This window comes from Camponotus vicinus, unplaced genomic scaffold (genome assembly GCF_025532165.1).
Source record: "Camponotus vicinus isolate PSW18456_S1 unplaced genomic scaffold, iyCamVici1.0 SCAF_8, whole genome shotgun sequence".
NCBI lineage: Eukaryota > Metazoa > Arthropoda > Insecta > Hymenoptera > Formicidae > Camponotus > Camponotus vicinus.
In genome coordinates, this window is record NW_028141980.1 from 4,151,904 (window position 1) to 4,164,421 (window position 12,518).

Here is a 12,518-nt window from a genome sequence, read left to right on the forward strand (position 1 = left end):
CAGTACGTCGGGAAGAACCACAAGACCTGGGACGAACATCTTGCGGTGCTGCAATATGCCTTCAACACCGCACGACACGAAGCCATCGGATACTCGCCGGCCTTCTTGAATCACGGCCGAGAGCTGACACGACCGCATCCTGAAGACCGACGGCCGCGCGCAAACCAGGCGGCCCCAGATACCGCTCACCACCGTCTCCAGGACGCGTACGTATTAGTACGGATCCACTTGGCGCGCGCCTTCCATCAGCAGGAGAAACATTATAACCTGCGAAGGCGTGACTGGCGTCCGAAAATCGGGGAAAAGGTTTGGAAGAGAGATCACGCGCTTTCCGATAAATCAAAGGCGTTTAACGCCAAATTAGCGCCGAAATTCACCGGGCCCCTGGAGGTCGGCAAAATTGTATCACCGGTGATTGTAGACTTGCGCGACGCCCGAGGGCGCTGGCACCGTCATATCCACGTGCGAGACTTAAAACCGCACGCCGAAAAACACGTACCACGTGCGCCGCAAAACTGAATGGAATCCGCGCAAAAACAATCCGCGCCGCATTCCAGGCATACCGGCACAAATATAAATACGCGCGCTCCGTGCGATTATACAGTATTCTCGAATCTGCTCTGATAACGAGAACATGTCACGTAGAGAAGAGCTACGCGAACTATTCGGCGAGTTCTCCAGCGACGACGAGCTACTTCTCGATGGCACAAAGACCTCACCGCCGCCAAATCCGCCGCCACCGCTGCCGACGATGTCAACGAGCCGTCCCGAAAGAACGAAGCAACGACCGCCACGGGTGGGCACCTCTATCCAGAGGTCCGATGCGACCAACCGTCGCAAGGCCATTTGGTTGACCACGCCGCCGCCACCACCTCCGGCCGCACGACGCCGACACCCCGTGCCTACTAGGCGATCTTCGGCCACGGCCAAACCTCTTCCGAGGCCATCTACATCGGCACCCTCATGCGCCGCTGCCACCGCACCGCCATCAAAGAGCGCTACGGCCCCCACACCGCCCCCGGGAAGAGACCGTGGGAACGCCGGACCGACCAGGCCGCCAATAAAAATACAGGTGGCCCCCGGCACGATCCTCACCGTCCCGTACCACGCGGCCCACATCGTACGACGATTCCGCAGCTGGACCCCGGAAGGAAAATGGATCCTGCGTTTCGGGCCGAACGGTCAGCTTCGATCGAGCCGCTTCCGGCCCCGACCCACGACCACCGGATCCGCCATCACCGCTCCGCCACCAAAAAAAGGGGGCAAAGTAACGATGCAGTAAGGCACCGTTACTACGGCAAATAAATTATCTGTACTTATTTCTACTGCTTGTCGCCTTTTCTCTCACTCCTCACCGCTTTTTCACTCGCTCGCATACTCGTACGCTTACTATCTCATTCATACGCTTGTTTTCTCGCTCACTCGTCCGTTCGACGCTCGCTGTCTCGCTTGCACGCGCGCACTCGCTCGCTGTCTCGCTTGCACGCATACACTCGCTCGCTGTCTCGCTTGCACGCATACACTCGCTCGCTGTCTCGCTTGCACGCATACACTCGTTTGCTGTCTCGGTCTTATGCATTCGCCTTAATCGAGCGGCCCACCTGGAAGAGGAACATCGGAATGCAGCCGGCCGAGCCGGCTCATCGAGACCAGATCCCGTCCTGCGATCCTAGCGAACGCTCCGACCAGATCATTAACTCGAGGTGTCTCTCGATTCAGCCGGGTGTCTCCGGCTTCCTGACCGAGGTGTTTCTCGAATCCGCTATCGAGGTGTCTCTCGATTCAGTCGGGTGTCTCCGGCTTCCTGACCGAGGTGTTTCTCGGATCCGTTATCGAGGTGTCTCTCGATCCAGCCGGGTGTCTCCAGCTTCCTGATCGAGGTATTTCTTGGATCCGCTATCGAGGTGTCTCTCGATCCAGCCGGGTGTCTCCGGCTCCTGACCGAGGTGTTTCTCGGATCCGCTATCGAGATGTCTCTCGATCCAGCCGGGTGTCTCCGGATTTCTGACCGAGGTGTTTCTCGGATCCGCTATCGAGGTGTCTCTCGATCCAGCCGGGTGTCTCCGGATTCCTGACCGAGGTGTTTCTCGGATCCGATATCGAGGTGTCTCTCGATTCGACCGGGTGTCTCCGGATTCCTGACCGAGGTGTTTCTCGGATCCGCTATCGAGGTGTCTCTCGATTCGACCGGGTGTCTCCGGATTCCAGGGCTGACGTGACACTCAGCTCTTCCGCTTTGTACAGTAGTTTAAGTTGCGCCACCGCCCGTTGCGATATTCCGCCCACGTTTGCATTCTGCCTTGTACATAGCTTCCCGCCTAGCTTTAATTGTCCGCGCACGCTTACATGCTGCCTTGTACATAGCTCACCGCCTAGATTTAATCGCGACTAGAATTCCAGACACACTACGATACGAACACGCTCCACCGCACCAACACACACACACCACGCACACAAACATACCACTTGCACATATTGTAAATATTCATAATAGTAGAGTGTTTCCCGCATTGTTCGCACAAGCTTGATTCTCCCCTTCTCTCGAATCCTGACTAACCGACGAGCCGATCCGGAGCGTCGAGAAAGGCAACCGCGTTACAATATTATCAAAAAATTTCATAAATAAATATGTAACTGCAGGCTTAATAGATCTAAACTGTCTATCGCAGTCACTTTTGCAGCTTCGCGCGATCATTGGTTGCACAAATATGTCGATCTTTTTCGTTAATTATTTCTGCATCCTAACAATCTTAGCTAGTTCTTTATCATTTGTTTTTAACATATTTCGTGTGATACGAGATACAGCAAGAAGCATTTCAGCATGGCGCATAATTTTACAAATAGTGAAATGTACGATATGATATCTATTTATGAGAAGTGCGACCGACGACCGCGAAAAGCTGCAAAAATGTACGCAGAAAAGTATCCTAGACGAAAACAGCCTTACTATTAATTTTTTATAAGGCTGGAATGGAGACTGCGAAGATATGGGCAATTTAGACCTGTTAAGCGTCCAGGTACATATTTATTTATAAGATTTTAAGATAATACAATTTTAAATATTGTATCCTTTTATCATTACTTCCATTGCTTTTCTTTGTACAGGACGAACATCGCGCATAAACAATGCACAAATAATACAATTTTTTAATAACGATCCAAATACAAGTACGCGGGTCGTCGCGCGAGATCAAGAAGTTAGCCAGACAACGGTATGTAAGGCTTTAAAATCGGCTCACTTTCATCCCTACAAAGTTACCTTGACTCAAGAGCTGCATATTAATGATGAAGCTCGCAGATTGAGCTATTGTCAGTGGCTCCTTAATGTAAGTGAAGAAAATTTTTATTTTATTAAATACATTCTATTCTCAGACGAATGTATTTTTCACAATAATGGCAATGTCAACCGTCATAACTTGCATTATTGGGCCACTGAGAATCCTCACTGGATGCAGCAAGCGCATAGTCAAGTCAGGTGGTCGGTGAACGTTTGGGCTGGTATTCTTGGAGACCACATCATTGGGCCACATTTTATTGATGGCAAGATTAATGGCAAAGGGTACCGAAAATTTCTTCGAAATGAGCTTGTCGATTTGTTGGATGAAGTGCCATTGGAATTACGTGTCAACGTGTGGTTCCAGCAGGACGGCCATCCTGCATACACCGCCAAATTGACAAGAACATTGTTAAATAAGAAATTCGGTAGCCATTGGATTGGTCTTGGCGGTCCCCACGAATGGCCGCCGCGTTCACCAGACCTTACACCTTTAGACTTTTCTGTGGGGTCATCTTAAACAGCAAGTATACGCAACGCGACCTGCTAGCGTTGAAGATTTGAAGGATAGAATTGTATGAGCTTGCCGTATAATAAGTCCACAAATCTTACGCCGGGTATGTAGCGCAATCTTGAAGAGAGCTGTAATTTGTGTGAGGATGGAAGGGGGGCCACTTCGAACACATGCTGAAGTAAAAATAAGTTAAATTATTGACATATTACGCACGATCACACGTTGATGTAATTCTTTCATTGGCGTGTGCTTTTACGCAATATGACTTTAATATAACTGTTTGAGTCTTACATACCAAAAAATGTATTATAATACAGATGTATTATAATCGCAAAAATGTGGTATAATATGGCTCCAGGCGAAGGTCCACTTTAAAAAAACCTAACGCGCCATTAGTGGGACCTCAAAGGTGGTGTGGAAATCCACTATTAACTTTATTTCATTCAGTTATTTTTGATAATTTTTTATTAAAATAAAAATACGCAATTATTCTATAAAAATGTATTTCAGTTATTTGGATCGACCGTATCGAAGGCTCAAATATAATGTGTACAATTTTAGCAAGTTAAAAGCTGTGAATCAAATTATGTGGTATAGATTTATTATCATTATTATTAAAGTTACGTATTTATTATTATTATTATTATTAAATATATATATTATTATATTTATTATTATTATTATTAAAGCTACGTATACATATTCGATATATTAAAGCAGTAGAAATACATATTTAAAAATTCAGTTTTCAAATTTAACACTTTAACTTTTTACGTAAAACTATTTCAAAATCCGCATTTATTTTTATGATAAATTTTTATTATTGATTTATACGGTAATTATTTAGCTTAGGGGAGCCATCTCGGATAACCTTGATCTTGACATATGTTGTCAAGGTCACTGTCCTGAGTAACATTCAAAAGGTTTTAGCCGGCGCTTATTGTTTATTTAAAAGTTATTAACAAAAGAATTTCACAATTTTAATGCTTTTTATCTCCGAAAATATTAATTTGAGAAAAAAAATTTTTAAGCAAAAAATAAAGCCGCTGAAAAACTCTACAAAAAAGGTTATATGCATTTTTTCCATAAACCTACTATTTTAGCTGTTATATAAAAAAATAATAATTTTAAATACATTTAATACAATTTAAATTTATATAGAATTTAATACAATTTAATAGAATTAAAAATTATCACAAATGTATGTGTACACACACACACACGCGCGCGCGCGCGCGGGGGTGCAAGGGGGGCCTTCGGCCCCCCCTCCCGCAACCACTCCGCCGGTAGGCAAGGTGGACCTCGCTTTACAACTTACAGCATATATCCATTGTGATTCAACTCTTCGCAATGCGTCCCCTACCGCCGGGGCGGTTGCGGGAGGGGGGGCCGAAGGCCTCCCTTGCACCCCCCGCGCGCGCGCGCGCGTGTGTGTGTGTGTGTGTGTGTACACATACATTTGTGATATTTTTTAATTGTATTAAATGTATTATGTATTTAAAATAAAGAATAATAATTTTAGGAAGTAGCATAAATGTTTATTTATTGTAATTTATAATTCATTTATATTTTCATTGATAGGATACATAGCAGCCATTATTCGAAAGAAAGCATCTAATCGGTTTTCATCATCGAATGTCTTTTTGAAAATAAATTCCGCTAAATAATGATTAAAGTGATCCTCCAAGTGATGATTTAAAATAATTATTTTTTTATATAACAGCTAAAATAGTAGGTTTATGAAAAAAATGCATATAACCTTTTTTGTAGAGTTTTTCAGCGGCTTTATTTTTTGCTTAAAATTTTTTTTCTCAAATCAATATTTTCAGAGATAAAAAGCATTAAAATTGTGAAATTCTTTTGTTAATAACTTTTTAATAAACAACGAGCGACGGCTAAAACCTTTTGAATGTTACTCAGGACAGTGACCTTGACAACATATGTCAAGGTCAAGGTTATCCGAGGTGGCTCCTCTAAGCTAAATAATTACCATCTATACGTTAAAACTATGCATCAAAATTTTCTTCCTTCTTAAAATAAAATTACACAATTGTTCCATAAGAATGTATTTCTTATGGAACAATTGTGTAATTTTATTTTAAGAAGAAAGAAAATTTTTTACTGCATACTTTTAACGTATAAATCGATAATAAAAATTTATAAATCATAAAAGTAAATGCGGATTTTGAAATAAAGTTTTACATAAAAAATTAAAGTGTTAAATTTGAAAACTGAATTTTTAAATATGTATTTTTACTGTTTTAATATATCGAATGTATATGTAGCTTTAATAATAATAATAATAAATATAATAATAATAATAATAATAATAATAATAATAATAATAATAATAATAATATAAGATAATATAATAACAATGTGTTTTATATCGGAGTCTGTTACAAAGGTTGCTGTTTAAAGCGATAATAAATGTCTCGGTATCTCATTATCTTGACGATGCCTACGTAAAAACAAAGGACAAAAGTAAAATAAGTTAAATAAATAATGTAATTAATATGAACAAAGAAAGAAAAAGTACTAAATTAAACATGAAATTATGAGATTGGAATGTTAATTTATTAAAAATGATCTAAATATAAACTGAACATAAAGTCAAAGAAATAAATAAATAAGTTATAAATAAGTTAAATAAATAATATGACTAATATGAACATAGAAAGAAAAAAGTACTAAGAATTACATGAAAATTACGAGATACCATACGTTCCTTCAATCTCCGGGCGTTTTAAACATATCGTTAAGGATTTGGATGTTCGACTCTCATATTACAGTATCAATAAAATGAAAAACTTCATCAGGGCTCATAAGGATCCTCTTCCTACTTCCAATTCTTTGAACGTCATATACAAATTGAACTGCATGGATTGCGATGCGTCCTACGTTGGACAAACTTGCAGACAACTGCATACCAGAATCAACGAACATCGCAGCCACATTAGACATAACACTAATTCTCAATCAGTCATCACGAATCACAGGGTTGGTTTTGATCATACTTTTGATTGGGATGGCGTTCAGGTTTTGGATCGAGAACCATATTTGAGTAAAAGATTGATCTCCGAAATGCTATATATCAAGAGGCAAAAAAATGGTCTCAATTTGCAAACGGATACTGAACGTTTACCAGAAATTTATTTAAATATTGTCAACAACTTGCCAAAAATTTAACACAGTTTCTATCATAACAAATAGGTCTGCGACTTTGCGTATGTGTACATTTATACATTATTTGATTAATTGTTGTGATCGCTCTCACTGGAGGGGAACTCGTCTACTTTGAAATGGATCCCACTGGACAATTGAATGAATATACGGAAAGAAAGAAGATGCCATCAGAAGTAATGTGCATGGCCCTCGGAAATGTTGCTGTGGGCGAACAACGCTCGTGGTTTCTTGCCGTTGGCCTACAGGATAATACAGTGAGGATAATATCATTGGATCCCTCGGACTGCTTAGCACCGAGGAGTATGCAAGCGTTACCGGCTGCTGCGGAGAGTCTATGTATCGTGGAAATGGGTGCAAAGGAGGCCGACAATTCCGAGGATTCAGCGCCACAACAATCCAGTTTGTATTTAAACATAGGTTTGCAAAACGGCGTATTACTCAGAACAGTATTAGATCCGATTTCTGGCGATCTCGCGGATACGAGAACACGTTACTTGGGTTCCCGTCCCGTCAAGCTTTTCAGAATACGTATGCAGGGTAATCAAGCCGTACTGGCGATGAGCAGTCGATCGTGGCTGAGTTACTATCATCAGAACCGCTTTCATCTTACGCCTCTATCGTACGAGAGTCTAGAATTTGCATCTGGCTTCAGTTCTGAACAGTGTCCGGAAGGTATCGTCGCCATATCGACCAATACCTTGAGGATCCTGGCACTCGAAAAACTCGGCGCCGTATTCAATCAAGTGAGCTTTCCGTTGGAGTATACGCCGCGGAAGTTCGCGATTCACACCGATTCTGCGCACCTAGTGGTCATCGAGACCGAACACAACGCTTACACGGAAGAGACGAAGCAACAGAGAAGATTACAAATGGCGGAGGAAATGCAGGAAGCAGCCGGCGCTGAGGAGGCTGCTGTCGCCCGCGAATTGGCAGAAGCGTTCCTATCGGAGGAGCCTAACGAGGCGGTTTTCGGTGCCCCGCGTGCGGGACCAGGCCTTTGGGCCTCGATGCTGAGAATAATGGCACCGACTACTGGCCAAACATTCGAGGTGCATCGTTTCGAGCAAAATCTAGCTGCATTATGTCTCTGTCTCGTGAAGTTTGCCAATCAAGGAGATCAACTGTTCCTCATCGTTGGAGTCGCAAAGGAGTTTCAATTAAATCCCAGAGTTAGCAACGGCGGTTTCCTTTATACATACAAAGTAAATACGGAGTGTACTAGTATCGAATTGTTGCACAAATCTCCGTTGGACGAGGTACCATTGGCCATTTGTCCGTATCAGGGCCGAGTACTGGTCGGCGTAGGTAGAATGCTACGGCTTTACGACATGGGTAAAAAGAAGTTATTGCGCAAATGCGAGAACAAGCACATACCCAATGCCGTGGTCTCGACTAAAAGAGCCCCAATGCTCGAGTCTCGACTAAAAGAGCGAGGACATATTCGTAAACGCCCGCCTCAAAAATTTTGCTCTCAGTGCGGGAAAGACGGTAGTTTGACCAGGGATTACCACCCACCGTCGGGAAACGACGTGCGGATCGACGACAAGGCGGCCAATCCCCGACCCGCTTCCGAATAAAATACACCTCACGGCCGCATATCCAGGTACACACTCATGGCCTCGCTATATGGGCGCTAATCGATTCCGGATCCGAAGTGTCGTTCATTAATGCTGAAACCGCAGAAAGAATGGAAGCGGGACGACCGTCGCAAACCACGAAAGAGCCAATAATTTTGGCAAACAGCACTGAGACCACGGTGAGAGCAATCTCCGATCTCACGATTAGAGTTGGAGGAATCAGGGTTAATCATCGGTTTGAAGTTCTACCTACGTTAAGAAGTACCATGCTCATCGGTATCGACCTGTGGACCAAGTTGGGGATTACCGTACTAGTCCCACCTCGCGCCAAAGATATACTCGTGCCTCGCACGAACCGAGTAGCTACTATTACCGGAGACATATCGACGGGAATCACCCTTCGATCCAAGGCAGAAGACCGATTTCCGTCAATTCCGAGAGGAACTCTTAAAATTTGAGTCCGTCCGCGGCCTCACTGACCGTATCACGCATACAATTCGCTTAAAGCCCGGGCCACCAATCAAACAAAGGTACCGACCTAGGAATCCGGCAATGCAGGCCATAATTAATGCTGAGGTGGACAAAATGTTGGAAGCCGGGATTATAGAACCTTCCAACAGCGCGTGGAACTCTCTCGTGGTCCTTGTAAAGAAAAGAGACGGGGCTTATCGTTTCTGTATCGACTTTCGAAAGTTGAACCAGGCCTCGGAGAAAGACGCTTATCCTTTTCCGCATATCACAGCGACACTGGATAAGTTAATAGGGGCCAAATATCTTTCTCGATCTCAAGGATGGGTACTGGCAAGTGCCTCTCGAATCAGCTAGCCAATCCGCTACTGTGTTTACGATATCTAGCCGAGGCCTTCTACAGTTTCGCGTAATGCCATTCGGCCTTCACTCCGCCCCAGCTATCTTCCAGCGGCTTCTCGATAACGTTATAGGCCCAGAACTAGAGCCCCATGTTTTAGTATACCTGGACGATATCATCATCGTCAGCCTTTGAAGACTTGGCGCATCTCACCGAAGTCTTCCATCGATTACGCAAGACCTGTCTACGCCTAAATATTGCCAAGTGTCATATCTGTAGAGATCGCTTGAAATACCTAGGCTACATTGTAGACGACGAGGGGATTCGTACTTATCTCGAAAAGGTGAACGCTATCATCACCTGGCCGACATCCACCACCGTCCGCCAAGTCCGCCAGTTCCTTGGAATGGCCTCGTGGTACCGCCGATTTGTACCAAACTTCTCGACCATCGCGACCCCACTAACGCGACTCACGGAGAAAAATGCCCGATTCATCTGGGCCAGCGAAAAAAAGGAAGCTTTCGAATGACTAAAAGAGACACTCACAACGGCTCCGGTCTTAGTCTGTCCCGATTTTGATCGCCTGTTTATCCTACAAACCGACGCTAGCGCATATGGTTTGGCTGCCGTCCTAACACTGAATCTAGAACAAGGGGAGTGGGTAATCGCCTTCACAAGTCAGACCTTAAATCCAGCTGAGAAGAATTACAGCGCTACCGAATTAGTACGCCCATACGACGGCGATTAGTATCTCGCCGTCGTATGGGCTATCCGTCGGATGAGATTATCTCGAAGGCTATCGGTTTACGGTAGTCACCGATCACCAATCGCTCAAGTGGTTACAGCGACTTGAGTCCCCTACCGACTAGGAAGATGGGTGTTCGAACCACAACAATTCGATTTCAACATTCGATATCGAAAGGGGGCTTTAAATAAAGTAGCCGATGCTCTGTCTCGACAACCAGAAAGTTGCGCCGTACAGGAAGCCAGGAAGTGCCCGTGGTATCAGCGAATTTGTAAAGGCGTGCGGGGAACCCAGTAGACTACTCAGACTTCCGGTTACAGGAGGGCAAGCTCTACCAACACGTCTTGCATAGCCTGGATTTTCAGGAGACTCCCGCTCACGAACAGTGGAAGCGGTGCGTAGCCACCCCGGACCGACTAGAGATCTTGCGCCGTTTTCACGACGACTCGACAGCCGGCCACTTAGGAATTTTGATCGCGCGGATAACCCGGTTATATTATTGGCCCGGAATGTATCATGATATAGCCTGTTACGTACGAAATTGCTCGGGCTGCGCTACGTATAAAGCATTCCAACAACTATCGGCGGCTTGATTGCACGCCATTAACGTAACCGCCCCGTGGCAACAAGTCTCCGTAGATTTAATTGGACCGTTACCATGCTCCACGCGAGGGCATACGTGGCTACTCTCGATGCAGGACCGATTCTCCAAGTGGTTAGAATTAGCGCCGTTACGCCAAGCTACCGCAGACAATGTCCCAAAGGAAATCGCAAACCGGATAATCTATTGTCACGGATGTCCGGACGTACTGGTATCAGACAATGGCACCCAACTTAAGTCCTGTCAGTTGAAAGAACTTCAAGCTTTCGGTTCCGCTCACCGCACTGCACCGGCCTACACCCTACAATGCAATCCGGTAGAAAGGACCAACCGGACGATCAAAACCATCGCGCAGTATGTGGGGAAGAAACACCGTCACTGGAATGAGAACATTTCCCAGCTGCAGTTCGCATTTAACACGGCCAAGCAGGAGGCTACCGGATATACTCCCGCATTTTTGTTACACGGGAGGGAACTCTCGCATCTACACCCAGACGATCGACGGCCGTCCCGAGCCGCTACCATCGCGCCAGAAACCATCCGCCAAAGTCTCGAAGACGCGTTCGAAGTAGTACGCATCAATCTCGCCCGCTTCCAACGGCAACAACAGCATTACGACTTTCGCAGGCGCGACTGGCGACCGCGAATAGGGGAACGCGTATGGAAACGCGACAATCCGTTGTCCAAATCGGAAGGCTTTAACGCCAAACTAGCGCCGCGATATCACGGGCCAATGACCGTTCGGAAAGTCATTTCCCCAGTGATCGTCGACTTACGCGACGATTCTGCAGAGGACACCGCCGCGTTCACGTACGGGACCTAAAGAACGCGCCACCGAGCGACAACGAGGGTCCCGCAAGCCGTTACCCCACCACTCGACTATGTCTCGCTTAGTATATAAGGCGAGCGCACGGGACCCCCAGCAACTATTTCGTCAGGCGAGCGAGAATCCGCGAGTTATTCGGGACCGACTCTGAGGAGTCCGAAGAAGAAGAGAAGAAAAGGAAATATTGGAAAAGGAAGAGCTCCGGCCGCCACCAAAACCAGGAGTGATGGTCCAGCAGTCGGACCACGATCAGGTTCGAAAAACGGCCATATTCCTGGCCGGGCGTATCCCGATTGGACACGTAACGATTCGACACCGCTCGATTGGACACGCATTATTGGACACGTTTTATTGGACACCGCTCGATTGGACACCGCACGATTCGACACTGCACGATTGGACACGCACATTGCACGGTTGGACACGGCAGCATTGGACACTGCACGATTGGACACGTACATTGCACGATTGGACACGGCAGCATTGGACACCGCACGATTGGACACAGCACGATTCGACACCGCACGATTCGACACCGCACGATTCGAAACCGCACGATTGGACACTGCACGATTGGACACCGCACGGTTGGACACCGCACGGTTGGACACCGCACGGTTGGAGACCGCACGGTTGGACACCGCACGATTGGACACCGCACGATTGGACACCGCACGATTGGACACCGCACGATTGGACACCGCACGATTCGACACGCACGATTCAACACCGCACGATTCGACACCGCACGATTCGACACCGCACGATTCGACACGCACGATTCGACACCGCACGATTCGACACCGCACGATTCGACACCGCACATTTGGACATGTATGCACCCCGCCGGTAGGGGTGCCTACGATAGGGTGCAACTTTCCACGCGAAGCGAGGTTCCACTTTGCAACTTTTCACGCGAAGCGAGGGGGCGGGGTGGGTGCGGGAGGGGGGCCGAAGGCCCCCCTTGCACCCCCCCGTGTGTGTGTG

At 46.1% G+C, this 12,518-nt stretch overlaps 1 pseudogene; it reads left to right on the top strand.

Moving 5' to 3' along the window:
• The first annotated feature begins 6,164 nt into the window (after window positions 1-6,164).
• Window positions 6,165-8,558, top strand: LOC145975589 (splicing factor 3B subunit 3 pseudogene; annotated as a pseudogene).
• Window positions 8,559-12,518: the final 3,960 nt, after the last annotated feature.